The 6000-nt window shown below is 34.7% G+C and overlaps 1 pseudogene across 1 annotated transcript; it reads left to right on the forward strand.

Annotated features, from left to right (window-relative positions):
• Nucleotides 1–734: 734 nt before the first annotated feature.
• On the forward strand, nucleotides 735–2348 carry LOC146916358 (ABC transporter B family member 19-like; annotated as a pseudogene). The gene is made up of 3 exons (XR_015015015.1): nucleotides 735–1375; nucleotides 1566–1789; nucleotides 2120–2348. The product of XR_015015015.1 is annotated as an ABC transporter B family member 19-like (transcript).
• Nucleotides 2349–6000: the final 3652 nt, after the last annotated feature.

The following is a 6000-nucleotide window of genomic DNA, read 5'->3' on the forward strand; positions in this document are numbered from 1 at the left end:
ACAAAAGCGTATTTTACATGTGTGTCCCAGCCTTCTCAAATGTGTGAACATCAATTTTCTAAACTTAGACTTCAAAGAGCATCAAAAGTTAACTAGAAACTTGGTAGAAAATATACCCTAGAAGAGATATCCGCCATCTCATTCAAATCACTTACCAAATTAAAAAATTTCACCATACTTCAATATTCAAATTCAAATAGACTCCAACAACGGTGGAATTTAGTATGCACAAATGCAAGATTTGTGCACCATGCACAAACAACAAATATATGGACAGCTGGCGGTTTTGGTCCTTGGATTACCTGCTACAAAAAAAAATCATTAATAAAAAGGAAACATATTATAATGGAAAATATTGGTTTTATTGTTTCTGCTGAAGACACCCCCCAAATCTGAAAATGCAGAGTAGCAATTCACCCATACACACCCACATACATCAGTTCTCACTTCAGTCTCCTTTTCTCCCTCCTTCCTTCACTTGAATCTCACATTGAAGCACCATGAAAATACAACTCTATCCATTGAAGTACAAATTTTCAGAAATTGTTACTCACCATCAACCTACACATTAATTTAAATTTCATCTTCTTCAACAACATTGTTCAATTTTATTTCACTTTCGATTGAAGTTTGGAGATTGCAAGTTTAGTTTCTAGATCTGGATTCATTGAAGCTGGTGGTTGATTTCTGAAATAGTATGTATAATAATTTGTTAAACATATTTAATTTATACTTGAAATGCTTTTTGAACAAGCTGGTCACCATTCAACCTAGCATACACTCAGTGTTCCCCATTTTCGATTTGCTGTTCTTCAGTAACGCACGATCGTGCGCAATTTTGACACGGCCGTGTTGGTTTGCACTGGAAGATTAGATTCCAAGAAATGGTTGGTAATCGAGACTTCTCAAACCCTTCAACTCGTTGGAATTGCTCGTCACGGTTGAGTCATTCGCTTTCAACAAAATCTTTAAGCCTTAGGTTAGGAAGCTTAAGGAACTTGAGCTACCAATACAGCACCGAAGCCGATGGTCGAATTGAGATGATCTCGAATAAGAAAAATCCGACTCCAGATGGATATTTCTTCTGATTACTCAAAATGAATGCGCTCGAGTGGCCTTACTCGATAATGGGAGCCGTTGGATCTGTTCTTTCTGGATTCATTGGTCCAACTTTTGCTATTGTTATGAGCAATATGATTGATGTGTTTTACTATAGAAACTATGCATCCATGGAGAAGAAAACTAAGGAATATGTTTTCATATACATCGGTGCTGGAATTTATGTTGTTGGTGCTTACTTGATACAACATTACTTACTTTTTTAGTATCATGGGAGAAAATCTCACCACAAGGGTTAGAAGAATGATGCTTGCAGGTAATGACTTATTTTCTTCATTAATTAATATTAACTATTAAGAATGTTTGGAAAATAGTTTACAAATGGTTAAACAAGTGTTTTTGTGCTTGAAAATTCGTACAATTTTCTTCGAACATTTATTGAAAACAATATAGTCTTATAAATATGGAAATTGTTATTTTTGCTTTACCTATTTTGAGGAATGAAGTTGGATGGTTCGATGAGGAAGAGCACAACTCGAGTCTTGTTGCAGCTCGCCTAGCCACTGAAGCCGCTGATGTAAAGTCTGCCATTGCTGAGAGGATATCAGTAATATTACAAAACATGACATCTCTTCTCACTTCTTTCATTGTTGCTTTCATTGTTGAATGGAGGGTTTCTTTACTCATCCTTGGAACTTTCCCTCTTCTTGTTCTAGCAAATTTTGCTCAGGTACATCTCACTCTAATATATACATCAATGCATATAAATTTGTTTAACTTATATTAGTCTAGAAATCATGCATTTGACTCGATCGTAAAATTTTGACCGATTGTCTGATCAAGACGAGACCACTTACATTCTAACTTTGGTAAATTGATTCAAAATATAAAGTCAAAACGTGAATCATGTGATCTTGATTAGATAGTATAAATTGACAACCGCCTGCTTGATTAGATAGTATAAATTGACCACTTACATTCCTGGCATTGAATGTGTTATTTTTCTTTCTAATAGTATACCCAAGTTTGTGTTTTCTTTCTAATTGTATTTGGTGTGAAGGGGTGGCCGAAGATACTGTGCATCTTTTCCTTCATTGTGATCTCGCAAGGAATGTTTGGTTAAATGTGATGTTGTGGCTCGATTTGAATTTTATAATGCCACCAAATTTGTTAATTCATTGGGAGTGTTGGAGCAGGGGATTGTTACATAAGAAGATTCAGAAGGGATTAAGGATGATTTGGGAGGTGGTGATTTGGGTTTTGTGGAAAGCAAGGAATGGTCGTATTTTCAATAATGAGATTGCTACGTGGGATGAGCTTGTGGAGGAGGTGAAAGTGTTTTCATGGAGGTGGTTACTTGGTAGAACTTCAACACTGCAAGTATGTTTTATGAGTGGAGTTGGTGTCCACATCTCTGCCTCCTGCGCTAACTAGCTGCTGCCTTGCTGTTGTGCTGCTGTTTTCCCGTCCCAACAGTGTTGGTCTCACCGTGGCAGCGTTTTCCCGTCCCAACAGTGTTGGTCTCACCGTGGCAGCTTTGCTGTCCTGCTGTCATGACAGGTCCAGCAGCTGATGCTGCTGTCTGTGCCAGTCCAAGCAAAGGTTTAGGGTGGTTTTTTGGGTTCCTGGTAGTCCGGTTTGAGGCAAGGCTATGGCTCTGAATTTTGATGATCCACATTAGATTTCAGAATCATAACTTTGGTCATCTTTTGGGGTTCAATGGTGTTTTGTCTTTGGTGTTTTTTCCTCCGTTTTTTCCGCTTGGTTGTAGGTGTGTTATTTTTGTCGGATGATGTAACGCTTATAGGCGGCATCTTGTAGTGCTTTCCTTTCTCTGCCTATTTGCGTCTTGCGAAAGGTCGGGTTAATAATATTTGTCGATTCAACAAAAAAAAGTGCACTTGATACAATTGTAAACAATTTGACTTTTGTGTTATTGATCGAGTGTCATGCTTTGATTTAGTGTTCTCAAATGTACTTATGAAATTATCAGTCCGGTTTGAGGCAAGGCTATGGCTCTGAATTTTGATGATCCACATTAGATTTCAGAATCATAACTTTGGTCATTTTTGGGGTTCAATGGTGTTTTGTCTTTGGTGTTTTTTCCTCCGTTTTTTCCGCTTGGTTATAGGTGTGTTATTTTTGTCGGATGATGTAACGCTTATAGGCGGCATCTTGTAGTGCTTTCCTTTCTCCGCCTATTTGCGTCTTGCGAAAGGTCGGGTTAATAATATTTGTCGACTCAACAAAAAAAAGTGCACTTGATACAATTGTAAACAATTTGACTTTTGTGTTATTGATCGAGTGTTATGCTTTGATTTAGTGTTCTCAAATGTACTTATGAAATTATCATTAGAGATGCACAACACAATGAGATTTGGTATCAAATTATGAATAGATGGTTATCTGTTATGGGGTCTGCAGTGGTGTTTTGGATTTCCGTTATGGCTGCTTCTCTTTTTCTGTTTTTTTGGCAGAAACATGTAGCAGTTCTGCTGTTAAAACAACTTCAGTAGGCCTAGATTTTGGTGTATAGCGCGGCTGTTTTAGCAGCAGTTTGTTCAACTTCATAACATTATCATATTAAGCATTATAGTAGACACTTAATATACCGCGGCAGTTTGTTCAACTTTAGAACATAACCATAAATATATCCTCAATTTCCAGAACAAAAGTCACTTAATTTATTCAATAAGAAAGTTTTACATTATAGTAGACATAAATCCCTTTTACAAGCATTGATCCAACTCTTACACACAATATGACAGCATACAATATTCCTAACTCAGCTACTTATAATTAAATTATATCCTCTCAAAGCCACAAATACATCCCTTCCAAAGAAGCAAAGCATTGCATCACTACACCTAGGATAAGATGACCAATTCAAGCCCCATCCAAATCTACAATACGAATTCCCTGTCAACATATAAATAAGTAACAAGGTTAAAAAATATCTCTGAAATGAACAAAAAATGTAAAACAGTGTAAAAAAAAGAACAAAAAATGCAGAAAAAAAGCTAAAATGATAAATTGCAGAAGATTTCTGTCATGAGAAGCATATGGGTTGTCCACCACCTTGTCAACCAACATTGCGCTGCCCAACTTCATGTCATGAGAAACAAAAAAGGTTGTTAATTTGAAGGGAAAAAAACCATCCATGCCTTCAACCAAATAATTCCAAGATATAGCAGTAGCCTTGGCTAGACAGAACCATTGTCATATTCACTACAACCATTGCCATATCTGTAATACCCGTTTTTTTTTTACCCGCCACACAGGCAAACATAATTCTTTATTTTTAACCGCCACACAGGCAAACATAATTTTTTATTTTTAACCTCCACACAGGCAAACATAATTCTAACATAGGAAATGGATATTAATTTTTGAAGAAATGATGTCACAATCTAGGATATGCCAAAATTTAATTAATCTTTCTCATATATACATTAATGCTATTATATCATATCTTGATGAATTATCTCAGCTCTACCTGCTTGCACTTTTTCTTTTACTACTAACACAATTAACTAGTGTTCTGATGAATCACCTGAACTATCCAAACCTATTTGAAACAGAGTACTCTCCACATAAATATTTATAACCTCACATATATTAGCTGCTTGGATCATAGTGTATTTCAGGAGAGAAATCTAATTGCACTACCTATTTACTATGTACAGGAAGTGAAATCAGAATGAAATTAGAACTTATGTTAGTATATGATATATGAATCTTATAGCTAGTACATTCATACATGAAGTCATATTTAAATTTCTATATCAGAATGTCACTACTCCTGAAATCATATATATATATATATATATATATATATATATATATATATATATATATGAGGAGGAATCCATTGACTCCAAGAGTAAGTGTAAAGAGTTACTCCAAATCTTGGCCATTAATTTTAATATTAATCGATGGTTGTGATTAATCACCACTAATCCCTAGCATGAGGTTTTATTGCTCCTTCTTCCTAAACAACCCACCCATCAGTGAAAACAAAAACAATCCAAATAAATGGCTAATGTAATGGTGAACTTTTGCTATTAAATAATAACGTAAATCACAACCATCAATTAATATTAAAATCAATGGTTAAGATTTGGAGTAACTCTTTATACTTACTCTTGGAGTCAATGGATCCCTCCTATATATATATATATATATATATATATATATATATATATATATATATATATATATATATATATATATAAAAGAAATAAAACCATATTCCTAAAGTCATAAAGCTTGTGCACTAGAATATAATGCCTCTACATCAGAATTGGAACTTATATATCATCTATATCAGTACACAAATACGTACCTTAACAGTCAACACAATAAGTGAAATTAAAGTTTTATTTAGAGGCACATGATACACAAAAATCATATATAATATAATTAAACTCTATCTCTCACCAATATTCAGACTTTACTACTTTTTTTAACAACTAATTATATTCAAGAAAGAGAACAAACCACAAGGCAGTGGCAATAACTCGAGATTACAAGGGCAGAAGGCATCCCACGCAGGCACCTAAACAATTTCCTACCATGCTAAAGAAAACTAACCACAACAGTATGAACTATAGCATAACAGCTAGCACCACATCATTCAAAGAAGAAATTACCTCAGCATCACTTTTCTGTCCTTCAATATTCTCAAAGTTGAAGGAATTTAGATTGCACTCAGAATGAAATGCAGCTTCTTTTTCGCATCCATTCTCACCAAACCATATGCATCAGACTCAAAGATTAAACAAGTCTTGTGCATCATTTTCATATTCATTCTCCACATGAGAAGTAGATTCCAAAATTAGTACTAAATCCATGAAAATTCATTTTCTCAAAAAATAACATATATAAAACTAAGCATCAAGCATCGTTCATAAACAAACAACAGCCAATGAGTCATTATAC

This window comes from Medicago sativa, chromosome 6 (assembly GCF_051527215.1).
Source record: "Medicago sativa cultivar Bolivia chromosome 6, Bolivia_mono, whole genome shotgun sequence".
NCBI classification, from domain to species: Eukaryota; Viridiplantae; Streptophyta; class Magnoliopsida; order Fabales; family Fabaceae; genus Medicago; species Medicago sativa.